We start from the raw sequence: 22040 nt of genomic DNA, 5'->3' as shown, positions 1-22040 counted from the left end.
CAAATGTCTGAGGCTGGATTTTAACTCAGGTCCTCCTGAATCCAAGGCCAGTGCTTTATCCGTTGTGCCACCTAGATGCTCCCCTTATTCCAGTTATAATAATTTTTTCTCATACAAAAGTTTTTTAAACAAAGTAATAATAGCTGAGATAAAGTATTTTAAGTTTTGCAAAGTGTTTTGTATACATTATCTCATTTGATTCTCTCAACAAACCTGTGAGGGAGGTGTTTTTATATTTTACAGATAAGGAAACTGAGGCTGGGTGGTGTTAAATGATGTGTCCTGAATTATATAGCTACTTAGTGTTTGAGATAGAATTTAAACCCAGTTCTTCATACATTCTGACTGCTTATGCTAAGCACCGTGGCAGGTTCTAGAAAAACAAGGACAGAAGCAAGAGTCTGCTTTGGGGAGCTTACATTCTATTTGAGGAAATGACAAGTGAAATGTGAATAAATACATGATATATACTAGATAAACACAATGTAATTTTAATGGAGCACTACTTGCTGGGGGTATTTGAAGAGAACTAGTGATACCAAAAGGCAGAAGTGGGAAGATAGTGCATTCTGGCATGGGGGACAATCGATGCAATGGGAAAGAGATAGAACATAATGTATACCAAGAACAACAAGGACATCAGTTTAGCTGGTCCAAAAAATGTGTGAAAGGGAATAGTAAGTAAGGTCAACAAGCATTTACCAAGTACCTACTACATGCCAGACACTGTGCTAAGCACCAAGGATAAAAAGAAAAGCAAAAATAGGATGAGCCTCTCTCAAGGAACTCACAGATGAATAGAGGAGACAACATAGAAAAAAACCATAAACAAACAAGATACAAATCCACATATGCATACATATATTTATATTTGTGTATGTACAAACATACATATATACATATATCATAAATGGAAAATAATCAGTGGCGCAGTGGATGAAGCACCATCCCTGGATTCAGGAGGACCTGAGTCCAATTCCAGCCTCAGACACTTGACACTTAATAGCTGTGTGACCCTGGGCAAGTCACCTAACCCCCATTGCCCTGCAAATCATCATCATCATCATCATCATCGAAAGGCAAAAGGAAACCCAGAGAGTGAAGGTCTTTAAATGCCACACTATGAAGCTCATACTTTACCTTAAAGATAATACAGAGTGTCCAGTTATTTGAGCAGGGTAGTGATGTGGTCAGAACTCTAATAACATAATTTTGTTAGTTGTATGGAGACTGGACTGGAGACTACAGAAGCAGGGAAAACCAATTTAGAAGCTATTGTGCAATAATCTAGTAGAGAAGAGATGAAAACCTGAGTTAGGGTGGTTGCCATGTGAATGGAGAAAATTGGATAAATACCCAAAAAATGTTGCGGAGGTAGAGTAGACAAGACTTGGCAACTGGATATGGGAGTTGAGGAGTCAACGATGAATCAAGACTGCAGATTAAGATGATTGGAAGGATGATGATCCTCAACAGAAATAGGGAAGGTAGGAAGAGGGGTAAGTATGGAAAGAAAATAATAGATTCTGTTTTGGACCTGGTGAGGTACTTAGGAGAAATCAAATAAGAAACTCTCAGTAGGTAGTCAGTGATGAAAGACAGAGCAAGATGTTTAGATCAGGGAGTCATCCTCATAGTGATAAGTATGGAACACATGTGAGATGATCAGATTGTCAAAAGAGAAGATAATAAAACAGGACAAAATTTTTGAGGGTACATACAGAGTTAGGGAGCATGTTATGGATAAAGAATCAGCAAAAGAGGAGTAGCCAGACAGGTAGAAAGAAAACCCAGAAAGGTGAGGGTATTCATTCATTCAAGAGGACAGGGTGAGGGTGGTCAATACTATGAAAGCCTTCAAAGAAAATCAAGAAGGTTGAGGATTTCGAAAAGTGGGATTTGGCAATTAAGTAGCTTTGAAGACAGTCCTTTCAATTGAGTGATGAAATCAAAAGCCAGAATACAAGAGGTTAAAGAATGAATGAGAGCAAAGGAACAGATAGCAGTGTCTGTGATGTGACCTTTTATGTATAGGCTCCTCCATTTGAGAAATAATGTAGTACAAAATGCTGACTGACCTAAACCTATTTTCCAAAAAACACTGACTTCTAATTTCCCCTGAAGTTGCTGTTGAATGTGAAATTCTTTTCCTATTATTTGTTTTTATCATAGTTTAGATTTAACAATTGGCTCCTATCTTTGGCTACTTCTGTGTCTTGATTATTTCGTTTACTAGATTAATCTAAATCTCTACATTTTGGTGAGTTCTATTAAGAGCAATCATGCTTTTCCTAAGTCTTTTCTGCAGATTAAATATTCCCACCTTCTTTAACTAATTCTCATATCTCATGGTCTCCTCACTCTTCTTTACGCTCCCTTTGAAAGTCACTTGCTTAGACCAATATCTCACACCCACATAAGGTCAAAATGGATACATTGTTTAGACATAAAGGATGATCTCATAAGCAAATTGAGGGAGCATGGAATATTTTATCTGTCATATTTATGAATATGGCAAGAATTTATGACCAAACAAGAGACAGAGAGCATTACAGAAGGTAAAATGGATAATTTTGATTATGTCAAATTAAAAAGGGTTTGCACAAACAAAACCAATGCAATTAAGATTAAAAGGGAAACAGGAAAATAGAAAAATTTACAAGTTTCTCTGATAAAGAGAATATATAGAGAAGATATGTGTGTGTGCATATATAGAGATAGAGAACTTGAATTTATAAAAACAACTGGGTGAAATGTATAAGAATACAAGTCAATCCCCAATTGCAAAATGGTAAAAGAATATGAATGGGCAGTTTTCAGATAAAGAAATCAAAACTTTCAATAATCATATAAAATGCTCTATATCACTATTGATTAGAGAAACACAAATTAAAACAGCTCTGATGTTTACTTCAGACTTCTCAGATTGGCTAATATAACAGGAAAGGAAGATGACAAATGTTTAAGGGAATGTGGAAAAATAGGGATACCAATGCATTGTTGTTGCAGTTGTGAACTGCATCCAACTATACTGGAGAGTAATTTGGAACTATGTCCAAAGAACTATAAAATAGAGCATACCCTTTTACTTAGCAATACCATTATTAAGTCTGTACCCAAAAGAACTCAGCTGTTTTTTGGTAGCAAAAGAATTGGAAATTGATACAAAGTGAAGCAAACAGAACCAGGAGAACATTGTACACAGTAACAACAATATCATAAAATGATAAACTATAAATGACCAAATTATTTTTGGTAATATAGTTATCCAAAACAATTCTGAAGCACTTATTATGAAAAATGCTATCTACTTCCAAAGAAAGAACTGATGGCATCCGAATACAGATTGAAACATACTTTCTAAAGTGTCTTTATTATTCTTATATTATTCTGTTTTCTTTTTTCTTTAAATCATAATAGTATTTTATTATTTTCTGGTTACATGTAAAGATAGTTTTCAGCATTTGTTTTTATAAGATTGAGTTCCAAATTTTTCTCCCTCCCTCCCCTCCTCGCTCCCCAAGAAAGAAAGCAATCTTATATAGCTTATATATGTATAATCACGCTAAACATATTTCTGCATTAGTCATGTTGTGAAAGAAGAATCAGAACAAAATGGAAAAACCTCAAACAAAAACAAAAACAAAAAAACCATAGATACAGTATGGTTCAATCTGCATTCAGATTCCACAGTTCTTTTTTCTGGATGTGGAGAGCATATTTCATCATGAGTCCTTTGGAATTGTCTTGGATCATTGTATTGCTGAGAAGAGCTAAGTCTATCACAGTTGATCATCACATAATGTTGCTGTTACTATGTACAATGTTCTGGTTCTACTTACTTCACTCAATGTCAGTCCACTTAAGTCTTTCCAGGTTTTTCTGAAATCTGCCTGCTCATCATTTCTTGTAGTACAATAGCATTCCATTACATTCATATACCACAACTTGTTCAGCCATTCCCCAATTGATGGGCATCCCCTTGATTTCCAATTCTTTGCCACCACAAAGAGTGCTATTATAAATATTTTTGTACATGTGGGTCTTTTTCCATTTTTTATGATCTGTTTGGAATACAAACCTAGTAGTGGCATTGCTGTGTCAAAGAGTATGCACAGCCCCATAGCCCTTTGGACATAGTTCCAAGTTGCCCTGCAGAATGGTTGGATCAGTTCACAACTCCACCATATTCTGTGTTTTCTTTTGAAACATGGCTAATATGGAAATATTTTCCATGACTGCATCTATATAAAATTGCTTGCCTTCTCAAGGAGGAAAGAGAGAAGGGAGGGGAGGAAAGAATTTAAAATTCATATTAAAAAAAATTCTCACCAACACAATGATCAAAAAAAATGCCAAAGGACTATTGATGAAATATATTATCCACATCCAAAGAAAGAACTGATATTGATTGAAAACAGACTGAAGCATTCTATTTTTCACTCTTTCATTTTTTTCTTTTAAGTTTTCTTGTACAAAATGACTAATATAGTAGTGTTTTACATATTTGTACATGTATAACCCATATCTGCTTACCATTTCAAGGAGGGGGAGGAGGGATAAAAATTGGAACTAAAAACTATAAATAAAATTGTTTATTATTAAAAACAGAATTTTCACATGTAATTGAGAAAATAATAAAACAACAATTAAATATAAAAAAGAATGTCACTTGCTTGTCAAAATGCTTCCTAAAATTCTGGAGACAAGGATTCTGCATCTCATTTTGTTGGGGCTTTTTAAAACATCTTTGTAACCATCAATCCCTCATACCAAAATGGTTCAATAATAACTCATTAATTAATATCATAATTTTTCAGCCATTCCACAATTACATTCCCTAAAGGATAAGTTAGTTATCTAAGCCAAAGTTGCATAATACATTAGTGGCAGAGTCAGGATTAGAACCTAGGTGCTGATTCCTAGCTCCTTATCACGAGAAAAGTTGTTCTCTGTTGCACTGGACTTTGTATTATGGTCATCACGATGCTCTATGTGAAGGAGATAGGAAATAAGATTGCATGCCTAATAGTAGAGCTACGGGAAACAGCTCTGGGACTTGGATTGACAGGGAACCTGTTGGCTGTCACAGCTTAGGTCCAAAAGTATCTGTATCTTAGAGATCCCTGAATGGTGTTGGTCTATAGAAAGAAACATTCTCCCTCTCTATTTTCCTAGACAAAGAAAGATCAGGGAGGAAATGTGGGATGGCTGAGAGGAGAAGTAACTATACTGACACTTTTACATGGAAATACTATAAATTCTCTGGGCCAATAGGTTCAAGGAATTTTGCATTAGAAGGAATCTTAGAGATCATCTTCAGGCACTCGAACTTTTGGCTGTCATGGACCTTTTGCCAGGCAATATTGTGAAAGCTATAGACCCTTTCTCAGAATAATAGTTTATTGCCTATATTCATGATCGAAGGAAATGCTAAATTCTAGTTAAAAGTCAGTGAAATAGGGGCAGCTAGGTGGTATAGTGGATAAAGCACTGGCCCTGGATTCAGGAGGACCTGAGTTCAAATCCAGCCAAAGATACTTGATACTAACTGTGTGACCCTGGGGAAGTCACTTAACCCTCATTGCCCCCCCACACACACACACACACACAAAGTCGGTGAGATGATAACTAGCATTTGTATAGTACTTTAAATTTTATAAAGTGCTTTAAAATATTCTTTTATCCTCACAACAACCTTAAGACATAGCTGTTATTATCATTCACATTTATAGAAGAGGAAATTGAGGCAGAGAGAAGTTATGTCTTATCACGGCACTAGTAAGCATTTTACTAGGGTCATACAGTTAGTGAGCATATAAAGAGGGATTTGAACTCAGGTCTTCCTAACTTCAAGTTCAGCATTCTATCCACTGCAACATCTAGCCTCCCTCACATAAATAAAAATGTAACATTTTTCCCATCCAAATTTACAGACCCCTTGAAATTTTTTTTTATGGACCTTATCCAACCCCTTTCATTTTAGAAGGCAAGCATGGAGCAGTAAGTGGTCATTAAGTAGGCTCTGGTCTTAAAAATTGGGAAGTCAATTGATAATCTCTGAGACACATCTTCCTCATTTGGAAAAGAAGTAAACCTTTCCTTATAGTTACTTATACTGTAGATACTATAGAAGAATCAATGACATATTTTTGTGTCAAGTTAAGTCAACATGGACTAAATAAATGTCCACAACGTGCCGGGCACTGTGCTAAGTACTGGGGATGCAATGAAAAGGCAAAAAATAGCTTCTTGAGAGAGCTCATAATCTAAAGGAGAAGGATAATATGCAGACAACTATAAAGAAAGAAGACAAATATAGAATAAGGTGGAAGGGATCATCAACTTTAAGAGGGACCAGAAAGGGTTTCTTGCAAAAGGTAGGACTGAAGGAAGCCATGGCAGCCAGGAGGTACAGAGAGGGAAGGAGAGGATTGCAGGCATGGGAGATGCCAGTGAAAATGTCCTGGACTAGAAAATGGAATTGGGAGACTCTTAAGTGCTTCATTTAGTTTTGAAAACCCTTTACATCCTTGTTGTTGTTGTTTTGTGGGGCAGTGGGAGTTAAGTGACTTGCCCAGGGTCACACAGCTAGTGTCAAGTATCTGAGGCTGGATTTGAACTCAGGTCCTCCTGAATCCAGGGCCAGTGCTTTATCCACTGTGCCACCTAGCTGTCCTCAAAAGACCTTTATATCCTAACCTCAATCTACCTTTCCAGCCTCATTGGGATTTTACTCCCCTCCTACTCTCTGTGTTCCAGCCCAACTGTTCTCTCTATTCCTTACACATGACATTATGTTCCTCCCCTCCCCAGCCCATTTTCATGCCTTTGTGCTGGCTCTCCCCCATGTCTGGAATATACTCTCTCCTCACCTTTACCTCACCTCACCTCCAAAGAATTCCTCTCTTTCTTCAAGACATACCTCACGTATGACCTCCAATATGAAGCTTTTCCTAGACCCCCCAAATACTAGCATCCTCTTCCAAAATTGCCTTGTATTTCACTACTTTGTCATCATTTATATTTGTTCTTTAAGTATTTATATATGTGCTTTTTATTTCTACCAATATAATGTAAATTCCTTCAGAGTAGGGATTGTTTCATTCTTTATATTTATATCCACACTACCTGACACATAGAAAGTGCTTAATACATGCATATTAATTGATGTGTAAATGTCAGTTATTTTTATTTTACATAGAGGAAACTGAAGCCCAGAAAAGGGAAATGATTTTCTCAAGGTGATTCAACTGTGAACATTAGAGATGAGACTTGAAACCAGGTCCTTTGATTTTTTTTAGTTGAACATTCTTTTAAAAAGGGGGGGCAGTTAGGTGGGCACAGTGAATAAAGCACTGCTTCTGCATTCAGGAGGACCTGAGTTCAAATCTGGCCTCAGACACTTGACACTTACTGGCTGTGTGACCCTGGGCAAGTCACTTAATCCTCATTGCCCTGAAAAAAAAAAAGTTGAACACTCTTGGCACTTCAACATTCAATTACCTTCCTAAAATACCTTAAAAATCACAAGGTGCTCACCTTGGTGCCTGTCTATCAGACAATATGTTACAATCAATAGAATATGATCAATCCCAATGCCAAGAAATATGTGCTAAGTGTCCAGGGAGTAGAAAATGTAGAAAGTATTATTAGAGTTCAGGGAGTGGAGAGATCACTGTAGCCCAAGAGAGAGGAGGGTAGGAGAGAAGGGGAAGGATCAAGAAGTTCTTCTAGAAAGGAAAGAGAGGTTATTCAGGGTGGAAAGAACAGTGTGAATAAAAATGTGAAGGTGGAGCCCTGAAGACTTGAATGTGGAAATCAGTGTAGACTCACTATTACTTACTAGACTCCACTGAGTTTACACCATGGGCAAGAAACAGAGAGGCCCGGGGTCTGTTCTAGAGGAGCTGGCATACTCTCTCTTATTCCAGACTCTCAGAGTCAGTCAGTCAATACCATTGCTTTTTCTTAGACTTTTCCTGGGCTTCAGACAGTGACAAAAACAATTTGGAAAGATTCCATGTTACAGGAGGCACTACATGTTCATCAAAGTCAACTCATGATGCATTTCAAAACCATTTGTCATTCTCAGAGCCTAGTTATCAACTTTCCATCTTGTAAATATATTCCTCAGAGAGAAACAACAGTTTCTTTCTGTTATCTGAAAAAAAAGTTTAAAAAAAAATACTAGTGCTCAATAGAACAGTTGTCAAATCCAACTTTGGAATGGATTATGTAGTGGAAATTAAATATTTTCTTCAGCTCACCATATTGAATATCCAAGATTGCTCCAGCTAATCATCAGACAGGCAGATGCTTCAAAGTTTGAGAGGGAAGCCACAGTCAGTGGCTCAGATTTCACTGGCAGATGGAAGAGGAGGCAGAAAAGATAATCATAAACAAACTGGAATTATTTACTGTCTGAGAGGTGTCGAGCAAAATAGAATTTACCTAGAATAGTAAAATCCTTTTGCAAAATGTTTTTGGGAAGCACAACGGCAGGTTTTTTTTTCCTTTCCCAGTCCAGTTCAATCTGCCAAAGGAACACAGACCAAATGCTTCTGTTGAAAGCTGTTCAAAGTGATGGCTGGATTTAGTATCTCTACTTCTCAATCTCTAATTAGTCCCTAACTGAGCCAGACAAAGAAAAAATCACCAGCAGGATGGTAGATAGACCCCGCTAGCCTACTCTTTCTGTTCTGATGGGGACTTGGGTAAATTATTCTTGCCCCCAGCGTGATGGCAGACGCTACCCCTACTTTACTGATTGAGTTACAAGTTTAAATCTTCAAGAAGAAAATTCCTGAAGGAGATATGCCTTTTGAAATGGAACTCATCCAACTCTGTGAGGCTAAGCCAGGAAAATTTTTGGGATTTTTCACCTCATGCAATGGTGGGAAACTCAAAGCACAAGGAGAGGTTGGCTTTGCTGAAATGTGTTGGAGAGCTCTCTCATTTCCCCAGCAAACTCCAAGTGTAAAGGAGGTGAGGGTTTAATTTCAGGAGGTAAAAGTTAAAAACAAAAATAGTGTCTTCAGTAGCGAAGAGCAAGGAAGCCTATTATTAACACAACATTTCTGTGGCCTCTATTTTCTTGACTGTCAAAAGTCACCAGAGATTACAAAGGCACCGACACTCAAGACAAGACTACAAGTTTTCCTGATAACCTACCAGACCACCACAGCCATCAGAGAGCACTCACGTGGAATAGATTTCCCTCCCCAACCTTAATGGAAAAGATGAGAGATTATGGGAGGTCACAAAGATCTCTTCCCGAGTTCATCCAACTGTGATCATCTGTCAGCAAGCTGGGATTGTGGGAGGCAGCAGGATTTGGGGGTCAAAAGACTGAATTAGCTTCACAGCCCAGAGAACATTTTAGGGGAAGCTATGAGTAGTGAGGGCACCATGAAATCAGACCCAGGGGGAAAAAGTCATATGCATCCAGCAAATTTGCTTCATCAGCTTCCAATCTTTCAATGTACTGAACTTTTTACTATATTCCATAAAATCATAGAATAGCAAACTGGAAAAGGGCTTCAGACACCATCTTGGGTATCCTAATCATTTTATAAAGGGAGAAACTGAAGCCCAATGAAAGGAGAGGACCTACCCTAACAATACAAACTTGTTTAAGTTTACAAACACACCAAGTTCCAGGTCAGCTTGTGTATACCTTGCTGATAGTTTCCTTTCCCTTAAGAATCTAGAGGAAATGGTGACAATGCCAGTTTGGAAAAGGGTTAAATTGGATTCATGACCACTAGAATAATTACCTAGGAGGGCACTAGCACCCAGGGTTCATATTGATTTCTCTAGCCAGCTTCTTAGGCAGAGGATACCCGATTCCAAAGCACTTCTTATCCTCAAATCACCCTTGACTCCACGGATCCAGGCTTAAGTCCCCCATTCTGCTAAGTCATATGTTCCCAATGGACTATATTCTCTCATAGAAGAGGATGAAATCTCTGTCAAAACCAGGTCTTGCTTCACTCAGGTGAAACAGCCTGTTTTTACTTCATTCATTGAATAAATGCTCCATGTTCCACCTCTCCTTCATGTTTCACATTCCATGATCAATACTTGTAATCTGAAGGGCAGGATCTCACTGCCACACTGAGCACTAGTTCCTTTCCCTTTCCCTTTCCCTTTCCCCTTCCCCTTCCCCTTTCCCTTTCCCCTTCCCCTTCCCCTTCCCCTTCCCTTTCCCCTCTCCTTCCCTTCCCTTCCCCCTCTCCTTCCCTTCCCTTCCCCCTCTCCTTCCCTTCCCTTCCCCCTCTCCTTCCCTTCCCTTCCCCCTCTCCTTCCCTTCCCTTCCCCCTCTCCTTCCCTTCCCTTCCCCCTCTCCTTCCCTTCCCTTCCCTTCCCTTCCCTTTCCTTGTGTGGGGAAATGAGGGAAGTGACTTGCCCAGGATCATACACCTAGTAAATGTCAAGTATCTGAAGCCAGATTTGAACTCAGGTCCTCCTGAATCCAGGGGCAGTGCTTTATTCACTGCCCCACCTAGCTGCTCCAGAGCAGTACTTTCAAAAGAACATGTAGGGTGTCTCAAAAGTCTGCATGCAGGTTTAAGCTTTAATAGCTTTATGGACTTTTGAAACACCTTGTATTGATGCTCTTAAACAAGCCTAGGAATTTGTGGAAACAATTAGAAACAGATGTGAGCAGCTGCATGCTCTTCCCTGAGCAGCTGTCTACTCTTCAATTCTGGTGCCCTCAGAGCCTAACACAAGGTCATGCAACAGGTTGGGGGGGGCGGAGAGAATTGGTGCCAGAGCTCAGCTGTTTCAAGTGTCAGGTTATATGCACTGCTTTGTTTTATTATACAATCTAAAGGGGAAAGATACAACTTTTCCCAACTGCTATCTCTTACAAATGAATGGGAGTTTTTAGCCAGATTGAAGGCTCTCTTTATACCTTTGAAAAGCATGAGGAATCCTGAAGCTTTATAAGAAAATCCCAGTACTCTTATATCTAAATAAAGCCATTTAAGAGCAGTAATGGTTGAGGACAGCCAAGCAAACCAGTGTGTCATATCCATGGCAAAATGAGTGTCAGACCCATGCACTGGTCTTTCTCTGTCTTAAAGCTCAGCCCAAGGTCAACTACTGATAGCTGCCATGACCAGGTATGGGGGTGTTTACATTGCCTTAGGTCCCTGAAACCCACTTGAAAGAGTTCTGGTGCTTTATAAGGCTTTTCCCAATAGGGCCATTAGATCCTGTGGAGAGTATCCTGGAAATGGAATGTATATGCTATGTGGGCTCTGCTGACTCATCTGTTTTACTACATGTGATTAATAGTAGTTGCCAGTGAGCAGGTAACTCTACTGTCTCCCCAGGGATAAAAGAGAGGCAATTTCAGGGGTACCAGCCTTAAGTTTCTGAAGACTACCTTGCCTTGGCTCCTGGCTCTTCAACCAACAATGGGGAAACAAACACTAGGCACACTCCTAGTCTCCTAATCTCAGGTCAAGGGCTTCTCAATGAATTGGCCAAAAAATCAGAAGAACTGTCTTCTTTTTTCCACCTCTCCCCCTAATTATATGACACTTGGAAAATGCCTTCTTCTCAGTTTCTTCCTCTGTTTAAAAGAGGGGCAGGCCTGGTACGCATTAGTATCCACTCCTGGTCCAGTGCTTTGATTCTAATCCCTTATAATTCAAAGAAAGAAGAAAAAAGAAAAAAAAACTTTTTGTTTACAAAGAACATTCATATTCTTTTTTATCTTCAAAGCAGCCCTGTGAGGTTGGCAGGACAGAGATTACTATCATTATTTTATAGTTGAGGAAATATAAGCTGAGTGGGAGTTGACTTGCCCAAGTTCTTACACCTGTTATGTGGCTGAACAAAGATTTAAACCCCACTCCCCCACCTCCCATAGAGTCTTCCATTACAAAAAAACCCTGCCTTGAGAAAAAAAAACAACTAAAAGGATATTTTCTTTTGTCCTGTCAGATGTCAACTAATCAATCAGCAAATACTTTTAAAGCACCTACTGTGTGCCAGGTATGATGATAGACTGTGAGGACAAGTACAAAGAATGAAACTATTCCTATTTGTAAGGAGATTACATTTTAATGGGAGAGAAAAGTACATATAAAAACATACACAGCATAAATAGAAAGTGAATAAATACAAATATTTCATAGAAAATACAAATAACTACTACAACTAGGTAAATACAAAGTATTTTGGGAGAGAGGACACAAGGGAAGGCTTCACATGGAAGATGGAATTTTAACTACATCCTTTCTTTCTATTTTTTTATTTTTAGCATTCTTTTACTTTGGTTTCAAATTCTTTCCTTGTCTCCTACCCTCCCCCACCCATTGAGAAAGCAAACATTGTGATACCCATTATACATGTGAAGTCATGCAAAACATATTTCCATATTAGCCATGTTGCAAAAAGAAAAAGCAAGAAGAAATAGAGAAAATTAAAAATAACATGCTTCAGCCTGTGTTCAGACTGTAGTTCCCTCTCAGGAGGTGGATAGCATTTGTTATCATGAGTCCTTTAGAACTATCATGAGTCATCACATTGATCAGCTAAGTCTTCCACAACTGATCATTGTTACAATGTTGTTTTTACTATATAAAATTGTCTCCTGGTTCTGCTCATTTAAGTTTCTATCAGTTAATGTAAGTCTTTCCAGGTTTTTCTGAAACCATCCCCCTCGTCATTTCTTAAAACACAATGGTATTTCATCACAATTATATAGCACAATTTGTTTAGTCATTCTTCAACTTATATGCTTCACCTCAATTTCTAATTCTTTGCCACTACAAAAGGAGTTGCCATAAACATTTTTGTACATAGAGGTCCTTTCCCATTTTCTTTTATCTCTTTGGAATTCAGACTTAATAGTGAAGTTGCTGGGTCAAAGGGTACGAAGTTTTATAGACCTTTTGTTGTTGTTGCTGTTCAGTTGTTTCAGTCATGTCCAACTCTTCATGACTCCATTTGAGGTTTTCTTTGCAAAGATACTAGAGTGCTTTACCACTTCCTTCTCCAGCTCATTTTACACATAAGGAAACTGAGGCAAACAGGGTTAAATAGCTTGCCCAGGGTCATACAGCTAGTAAGTGTCTGAGGCCAGCGTTCTATCCACTGTACCACCTAGCTCCCCTTAATAGGTCTTTGGGCATAGTTTCGAATTCTTAAATTACATCTTAAAGGAAGAGAGGAACCCTCTTAGGTGGCAATAAGGAGGGAGTTCATTCCACACATGTAGAATGGTCAGTATAAAGGCACAGAGAAGGGAACCAGAATGTCATGTGTGAGGAACAATTGGTTAAATTTAGTTCAATCAGGGTGTAAGAGGGTGAATAATGATCAACAGGTTGGAAAGATAGGGTCAGCTTGGGTAGGACTTTAAAAGGTAAACAGAGGAGTTTGTATTTGCTCCTAGAGGCAATAAGAAACTACAATATTTGATTGAGTGTGGAAATCATTTGGTCACATTTGTGTTAAAGAAAAATTAATGGGCAGCTAGGTGGCACAGTGGATAGAGCACCGGCCCTGGATTCAGGAGTACCTGAGTTCAAATCCAGCCTCAGACCCTTGACACTTACTAGCTGTGTGACCCTGGGCAAGTCACTTAACCCCAATTGCCTCACCAAAAAAAGAAAATTACTTTAGCAATAGTGTGTTATGATGGACTTAAGTAAGAAGAGACTTGAGGCAGGGAGACCAATTAGGAGGATGCTGGCAGTAAGCTAAACAAGAAGCAATAAGGGTCTATGTGAGTAGATAGAAGAAGTCAGATTCATTGTAAGATTCAAAATGGCAAAATTTGGCAACTGATTTGGTATGATTGTGGCAGAGTTAGGAATCCAGAGTCATATTGAGGTTATGAACCTGAAAGATTAGGAAGATGATGGTGTCTTTAACATAATTAGGACTGAAAGAAGGAGGAGGGATTTGTGGAGAAATAAAATGAGCTAAGTTTTATACATGTTGAGTTTAAGATGTCTCCAGGATGTCCAGTTTGAAATGTCCAATAGGTAATTAATTCAAGACTGAAGCTCAGAGGAAAAATTGATGCTGCCTATATAGACCCAGTAGATATCCACATAGAAGTGATAATTAAATCTATGGGAACTGATGAGGAGAGAGGCAGAGACAGAAACAAAAAGAGATAAAAAATAAAGGAGGAAGAAGGTGAGAATAGAGGGAGAAAGAAGTCAAGAAGGCTTGGGAAAGAACCTTGGGAAATCTTCACAGTTAGGGAGTATGATATGAATTTTTAAAAAACAGAAAAGGAGACTGAAAAGGAATGATCAGACAAGTAGGAAAAGAACCAAGGGTTGTCATGAAAACCTGGAGAAGAGAGAGTATCTAAGAGGCCAGAATGCCCCAAAGTGTCAAAAGAAACTGATAGGTCAAGAAAGATTAGCATTAAGAAAAGGTCATAAAATTTGGCAATTAATAAATCATTCCTAACTTTGCATAGGACACTTTAAGTTGAGTGATGCAGTTAGATAAAAATAAATGAGATGATAATAGATGATAGAAATAAGGCAGAGATGGGCAACTTTTATTTTGCTCTGACAAGGAGAATAATCTTCAAGCTGGAATGGACATAAAATTTCTAAGAGGAGGTTAAATTCTCATATACATATGAAGATAGCAAGAGCTACTGATAGATTCGGTTTACCAGGTCCAGATGAACTATAGCCTAGAGGACTGAAAGAACTGAGGGATGTGATTGCTGTGCCATCTTTGAAAGATGGTAGAAAATGGAAAAGGGCAAATAGTACCCCAATTCCCCCAGAAAAAAAGAGAGAACAGAGACTGAATGCTTTAGGCCAGTGAACTTGATTTGATTCCTGGCAAAAATTTAAGAATGCATCAGTAAATGGATGGTTAGTGAACCTCTAGAAGAGGATTCAGAGATCACAAGAAGGAATCAGGGCTTTGTGAAGAAGATGTTATGCCATATTACGTTATTTCCATTTTTGTTAGGATTACTAGGCTGATAGTGGATTGCATTTGCATAATAGGAAAGATCTTTTAATGAATCTAAGCTTGTCCCTAAAACAAAGGCCCATCTTTTTTTTTTTTTTTTTGGTGAGGCAATTGGGGTTAAGTGACTTGCCCAGGGTCACGCAGCCAGTTAGTATTAAGTGTCTGAGGCTGGATTTGAACTCAGGTACTCCTGACTCCAGGGCCAGTGCTCTATCCACTGCACCACCTAGCTGCCCCAAAGGCCCATCTTTTAAAAACCAGTTTTCTTCTGGTGATGTTACATGGCTGTCAGTCATAAAACACTAACTATAACTTCTGAAGAATTGAAATTGAGGATCACCAAAATGAAAATTCAGACACTCCTGCCTTCAACAGATTATAAATGAGGAATAAATACATAGGAAAAGCAGTATAAAGGACATTATCAGGGAAATTATGAAAAAGCTGTCTAGAAATTGTGGGGACCAATTTTTAATTGGGGAGTGCTAGCTAAGCAGCTCACTGCAATATTGGGGCAAGGAAGGAAACCGGCAGCCTCCCTCAAAACAGAACAAGAGTTATTTTAACAAGAACGAACTTCAAAAACACACACACACACACACACACACACAGGATCAGTAGGATCAAGGGAAAAGAAATAAAATGGGGAAAGGGCAATTATAATACCTGAAAAAATACCACCGCCCAGGAATCAGCTGAAAATATGCAGCAGAATGCCTGTTGCTTTCCAGCTTCCACCCAGAATGCCCAATTCTCCTCCCCCAAACCTAGAAACACCCCACACAGCCCCAGCCAATGGGATGGGTGCGCTGACAGTCACATGACTGCCCTCACTAGGCTTCTAATCATTATAATTTTGCCAGGCCCATGTAGGCATCGGCAAGTAGTGATGACGTGAGGTGCCAGAGCCCTGGCAATGGCTACAACCAGTGGGTGGAGAAACGTGCGGTTTGCGGAGCCCCAGGCCAGTGCGCACCAAGGCATAAAAACCTCAAATAACAATTAATTCTTTACAAAATGTACCATTTTTCATGGAATAACCAGAGGAAAGACCCCATGCTCCACTGACTTCCAACACATTGAGAGAACCTGTGGTGGTGAATTTAGGAGAGGACACCCACAAGAGTCACACGGGGTGGGTAGGCATAAATCATTTGCGATCTACATTGGAAAGAGTTTTCACATCTTTGAAATCAGAGATGAACTGAAGTAGAGGAGCCCTAAACCAAGAGATCAGGAGAATGCTGTAGATATGATTTACCCAGATTCTAGGAAAATACTTGATGAAATATATCCTGTTGTTCTTAAGAAAAGCTGCGACCTACATGACAATATGCTTAGGTAGATTTGGACTTGATGAAATGAATTAACCAAAAAAAAAAAAAAACCAGTATTCATGGATCGATGTCAACCTGGAAGGAGATCTCTAGCCCAGGAATTGCCCAGTTATTTGTGCTTGATCCAGTATTATTTACCATTTTTATCACTAATTTAGATAGATGTATGTGGCATCCATATAGATGGATAGATGTCATGCATATAAAATTTGTAAGTACCACAAATCTATGAGGAATTATTAATATGTTAGGTAACAGAGTTAAGCCAAAGAGCTCACATCAAATAGGATAATAATATGAAATGGAATATGGTGTAAATGTGAACTCTTTCACATAGGTAAAAAATGTTTATTTTTCAAAAAACACTATGGGATTTTAGTGAATTACAAACTCAAGATGAGACAACACAGTGATATGGTGGCCCTAAAAATGAATGGATGCTTAACAAAGCTTCAATGAATAAGGAGATAATAAATAGACCCAAGGAAGCAGCCTTGTTCAGACCACATCTATTTGTGTTCCATTCTGAGTTCCACATTTTTTTAATTTTATTTTTTTCCAATTTCATGTAAAAAAATTTTAACACTTAAAAAATTTGAATTCCAAATTCTCTTTCTCCCTTCTTCCTGCTGCATAAGAAGGCAAGCAATTTGATATAGATTATACATGTGCAGTCATGCAAAACATATTTCCATATTAGTCACATTGTAAAAGAAAACATAGAAAAAATAAAAACCAAGAAATATAAAGAAAGTAAAAAGAGTATGCTTTGATCTATATTCAGACTCTATCAGTTCTTTCTCTGGAGGGAAACAACATTTTTTTCATCATGTCCTTCAGAATTTTCTTGGATCAGTGTTTTGCTGAGAATAAATGCCATTCACAGTTAATGATCATACAACATTGCTGTTACTATGTACATTGTTGTCCTTTTTATGCTCACTTCACTTTGCATCAGTTTATATATGTCTTTTCAGGTTTTTCTGAAACCATCCTACTCATCATTTCTTATAGCACAATAGTATTCCATCACAATCATATACCACAACTTATTCAGCCATTTCCCAATTGATGGACATCCCCTCATTCTTTTTATCTTTTTGGGATAAAGACCTTATAATTGTATCACTAGATCAAAGGGTATGCATAGTTTTATACCCCTTTGGGAATAGTTCCAAACGGTTCTCCAGAATGTTTGAATCAGTTCACAACTCCAACAGTTCATTAGTGTCCCAAATTTTTGAGTTTCACATTTTAGAAAGTACATTTATAAGCCAGAGAGAATCCAGAGGAGGATTTTCATAATGGGAGAAGACCTTAAGAACATGTGTTATAAGAATAAGTTGAAGGAATTGTAGATATGATTAGAGAAACATATGAGAAGAGATAGGGAGGACATGATAGTTGTCTTATAGTATTGTTACAAATGAAATTAAGGTAAACTAAGCCACTAGATTCTGAGCACTATCAATTTATAAGTAAAGTACAAATTTACCAGTAAATAGGATCTAGCTTCCTCAGCAAAGCTAAAACCCTAAGTGAGGGTGAAAACTCTCTTTTGGGTAATGAAAAACAAAGAACAGGATTTCATAGGTGGAGAACAAGTAATGATGGGTTACAAAAGGTAGATATCTTGAATGATGAAATCAATATGACTGGTCACAGAGCCAAGACATGGAGGATACTATTAAAAATTGGGAATAAGGGACTAACAACTGCCTCCTTCCCTTCTGTTACTAAGAAGTGTTCATTGTTTGAGTCCACCTGCAAAATCAGAGATAGTAGACCTGACTTCATTGGATAATAAACCAGACATCCTTGAAGCATGGCTTGGTGATATATAGGTACTAGACCAGACTCCCTCTTGTCCACATCCCTCGAGGATAGCAGATTTCCTTGAAGCAAAAATAAAACAGTGATTAGCCAAGAGAAGTGGATTACTAAACTTAACTCATTACAGCCCAACTGAATTTTTTAACTAATATCAGAGACAAAATCAAACAAACAAACCATGACAAGCAATTACAGGACAATATCTACAAATAGATACAGAATCAATTTGATTATATCAGTATATAAATGCCTGTGGTATAGAAGAGGGATTAGAATTGTTCTGATTGGACCCACAGGGCAGAACTAAGCATGCTGGGAGAAGTAGATTTAGAATTGATATAAGGAATGCTTTTCTAACAATTAAAGCTAACCAGAAGAATTGGCTATTTCAGGGAAAAGTGAATTCCTGATTCCTAGAGGCCCTCAAAGAGAGACTAGAGGACTCATTGTTGGGTAACTTGTAGAGGGGATCCTTATTCAGGAACAGGTTGGACTAGAAGGTCCCCGAGGTGCCTTCTAAATCTGAGATCCCATGATTCAGTGAAGTATTTGAAGTGTTTTTCTCTGATTTCTTATTAATGCCCCTGAAATTTCTCCCAAGATCCTCTATGCCAATGTCAAATGGCAATACAATCTCCAACATGAAGAACTCCACATTTTGAACTTTTGAACATTTAACCCATGCAGGGTCTTACAGATTCATCCAGACAATATAATTTGCTAAGCCTCAACAGAGTGGTCTCCTTTTAGAACCTAAGAAAGAACTGAACACTTCCATAAATCAAGGCTGATAAATAATACACTTTAAAGCCCAGCTCCTGAAATGCTACCTCTTCCACAAAGTCTTCCTCACCATCAATTGCTCCCCTCACCCCCATTGATAATATTCTCCTGAGATATCACATAGTACTTTGGACCTCTCTAATACACATATTCTGTAGTGTTGTAGATTGCAATTATCTGTATGTTGTTTCTTCTACTAGATTGTGAATTATATGAATGAGGACTGAATCTTATCTAAATTGTGTACTTTTTTCAACACTGGATTCTGTACATAGTAAGTACCTCAACAATCACTTATTTAGACAGGTAATGTAGCAAAGTAGAAAGACTACTAGAATTATACTCAGAGGTCCTCAGTTCAAATCCCAGATCTCCCCCCAACTAGCTGTGTGACCATGAGCAAGGACCTTAATCTCTGGGCCTTGGTTTCCACATCTGTAAAATTAGGGGTTTGGAGAAGATGTTCTCCAAGGACTCTTTTAACTCTAAGTCTATGATCCTAAGTAGTAGTAGTACTCCATGCCAGCACTATGCTAGGCACTAGAACTGCAAAGTAAAACCAAAACTCTTCCCCGCCCTTGAGTTTACTTTCTACTAAGGAGAAACAACTCATACATGGACAAGTAAATGTAAATTGTATGCAAAGTAAGTACAAAACAACACAAAAGGGGAGGGACTTAACAACTGCAGCATTTGGGGAACATCTCATGCCGGAGGTGGCATCTGAGTTTAGCCTCTAATAAATCTAGGAATTACAAGAGGCAGTTGTCAAATCTACTACTGTTGAACAAATATTTATCAAATACAAACTAGCACACTGCCCAGTATGTAATAGGTACTTAATACATGCTGAAACGTTGGTCAGACATTGAAGATGCTAAGGTCATCCACTGCATCCCAGGTAATCAACAGTCATCTTGACTTTTGTCTTGCCATTGGACTCCAATGACTCTGGAAGAGAGAGTGGAGCTGACAACTTTGAATTCAACTTTCCACAATTCTGCCTCACTTAAATCTAATTCATTAAAAAGTCAAGACAAAGGGGCAGCTAGATGGTGCAGTGGATAGAGAACTGGCCCTGGAGTCAGGAGTACCTGAGTTCAAATCCGGCCTCAGACACTTAACACTTACAAGCTGTGTGACCCTGGGCAAGTCACTTAACCCCAATTGCCTCACTTAAAGAAAAAAAAAGAAGTCAAGACACCACTCTGTGACTTCATTGGTCTTTTTGGAAACAAAGGACAAACAACCACCAATATAAACTAAAAGTAATTCCCATAAAGTTTGGACAAATGGGTAACTGAATGAATGAATGTAGTACAAGGGACAATTAATTCCCCAATGGAGTTGGCAATTATACCCATGCTTTAATATAAAGCTTGGACAGTAGTACTGGCTCAGCCTTCTGCAACTACCTTTTTATCAGGACAATAATCAATCATCAGAGAAGATCAAAGAGAGAAGTCCCCTTGGAAGTTTTTTAGGCTCTGATGTGAAGTGGAAACTCAAGTATCTAAAGTTGTTGGTTTTGTTTTGGGTACAGTTTTGACATCTTACAATTTGACTAAAAAATATGATCAACTTGAAAACACCATTTGCTCAAACTCTTTCAATCCTAACAAGTCAATACCTGGACTCCAAGCAAGAAAAAGAGCCACTTTCAGGGGTCTATAAGGGAATCCATGTTTAAAATTCATCTTTTGTTTTTTGAGTGTGAAAAAATGAAGGTTCTAAATACAGGACAAGTGAAATCCTCTGACAACCTATTTTATTCCAACATTCTTTATCAATAAAGTTTTTGAGTGCCGATCCACTTCTTTCATATAAATCTCAATAAAACAACATTCTAATCAACAGAATAATTTTGGCCCTTTCTGGAATATATTAAATACTCGACAAATGCTTATTGATTAGACCTGTTGAGCTAGGGTGATGGCTGTTGGAGTATATAGAAGGGATTAAATGTGAGAGATGTGGAAGTAGAATAAGCAAGATTTGGCAAGTATTTACATGGTTTGAGGGATAATGAAGAATGAAAGATGACACCAAGGTTATGAACCTGAGTAACTGGAAGACTGTTACTGCCTTCAAAAGGAAGAGTAAAGTTTGGAAGAGATATGGGGTAGGGTGAAGAGAACTGAGGCCCAAAGAGGTGAAATGACTTGCCCAGGGTAACACAAGTAGTAAGTGACTAAAGCACAATTTGAAGGCAGGTCCTCTGATTACAAAGTCAGTGATTTTTTTTACTCTCCTGATTGAATTGAATTCAATTAAACTCAGTCTGGGGGAAAACTCTGCAGGGTGGGTACTCATATACAATCTTCTTCCTAATATAGTCTGGGAATTACTGTATTTCTTCTGTATTAGAACAAAGAAGAGATCTTAAGAGATCATTTGGTTCAGCTCCCAAGATAAGGCTGAGAAAAGAGAGACATCTTGCCTAAATTCACTCACCTAGTGAGTTAATGCCAAAGCTGAGACTAGAATTCAGGCATCTTGATTCCAGGAATGTGCTGGTGTTAGCTCCAACTGATAAGAGCTTATTGTTAACTTTTCAATGTGATTTATACCTCAAAAATTGAAAAATGCTATACATCAGGGCTTGATTTATTGCTTTGTTGATTGTCTAGAGTCAGAAAATTATGGAGAAAATGTTAATAGTACAGATTGGACTTAAAAATATGTCATACACACACTTTTTTTTTTGTTTTGGCTTGCTGGTTGTTAAACATTTATCAGCACAGCCCTGCTTGCTTGCCATTCTAGATCTCTTTCCACTACTCCACACCCTCATTGCTCCAAAGTTTCATCAAAAGTGGGACACCAGGGCAGCTAGGTGGCGCAGTGGATAGAGCACTGGCCCTGGAGTCAGGGGTACCTGAGTTCAAATCCGGCCTCAGACACTTAACACACACTTACTAACTGTGTGACCCTGGGCAAGTCACAACCCCAATTGCCTCACTAAAAAAGAAAAAAAAACTAAAAAAAAAAAAAGTGGGACACCACTAGATAAAATTCTCAAGGTGCCTCCTCTTCTACCTTGGCTTCTGGAGAGTCCATTGAGACCAATTTGACTTAATCTCTGTCCTTTGGACCAAGGAAACAGGAAAA

The sequence above is a fragment of the Dromiciops gliroides genome, chromosome 2 (assembly GCF_019393635.1).
Source record: "Dromiciops gliroides isolate mDroGli1 chromosome 2, mDroGli1.pri, whole genome shotgun sequence".
Taxonomy (NCBI): domain Eukaryota; kingdom Metazoa; phylum Chordata; class Mammalia; order Microbiotheria; family Microbiotheriidae; genus Dromiciops; species Dromiciops gliroides.
This window is presented reverse-complemented; position numbering follows the sequence as displayed.